At 36.0% G+C, this 1,065-nt stretch overlaps 1 protein-coding gene across 1 annotated transcript in view; it reads right to left on the bottom strand.

Moving 5' to 3' along the window:
* LOC105809005 (ubinuclein-2-like) overlaps positions 1-1,065 on the bottom strand; it is a gene marked incomplete at its 3' end in the record, with an annotated part of 36,114 nt that overhangs the window by 22,422 nt on the left and 12,627 nt on the right. The window lies entirely within an intron of this gene.

Raw genomic sequence — 1,065 nt, 5'->3', positions numbered from 1 at the left:
CAAATTACAAACTTTTAAATTTTGGAAAGATGGAGCAGAAATAGGACTGCCCAAACATTGCTGATAAGAGTATACCAACAAAACCTTTTGGAAAGCAATCTGAATCACCTGCCAAGAGACTTTGCAATACTCTTACATTTTCTTATCTTTATCTTATTTGACTCAATAATTTGACTAAGTTATGTAGCTTACTTCCAACTACTATTTAGATTGAAAAGTATCTGTTAAGAACTTATTCTACAGAGAGAAATATGTTAAAATATAAGAATTTAAATATCAAAAGTCCTTGTCCTCAAGGAACTTAAAATAAGATAATCTCAACAAATTTACTGAGCACTCACCATGTGCCAGCCTTTGTACATTTTATAGTTACACATAAGGAGTTAAGTACAGAGAGGAGAGGAGAAAGATTACACAAACAGCTACAGTAGCTATAAACGGTAGAAAGGAAAATGACAGGTTGTATGGAGACCTTTTTAACCAGAGGACCTAATCAAGGCTTTTTGCTAAGACATTGACACCCAGATGAGCACAAGTGGAGTTAAGCACTAATGGAAGCCATTGAAAGGATCAGCACAGGGAGGTAACTGATGAGATTAGTGTTTAACAAAATCCTCTGGCTATTGTATGGGGAATTAACACAGTTGGGGAGGAGATCAGTTAGAAAGGAAAAAAAAGTGCAGAGATTTGCAAGAAAGTCACCAGTTACTGGGGACATAAAAAATATATTTAAGTACCAATCATGATCATGATGATGATAGCTACCATTCACAGAGTGCTACCTTTCCAACTTTTTTCTCACCATTTTCCAACATGAACACTTTGATTCATTTAAACTATCTACCCACTGTCCCCTGAACACACCTTATCACCTTTCCTGGTGCTTTCCCCTTATTTGGAAGTCTCTTACTCCTCACTGAATCCTCCCATCCCTCATAGATCAGCCTAAGTTTTAAATCTTTTCTCAGGATGCTTTCCAATTAAAATCACAAAGACAATGATCTTTTTCTGTTCTCCTAACATATTTTTTGTCTAGGCATAACTAGCTGCCTGTAAGACTTACCT

The sequence above is a fragment of the Propithecus coquereli genome, unplaced genomic scaffold, assembly GCF_000956105.1.
Source record: "Propithecus coquereli isolate 6110/MARCELLA unplaced genomic scaffold, Pcoq_1.0 Scaffold186, whole genome shotgun sequence".
NCBI lineage: Eukaryota > Metazoa > Chordata > Mammalia > Primates > Indriidae > Propithecus > Propithecus coquereli.
Note: the sequence above shows the minus strand (reverse complement) of the source record. Positions and strands in the feature narration are given on the sequence as shown.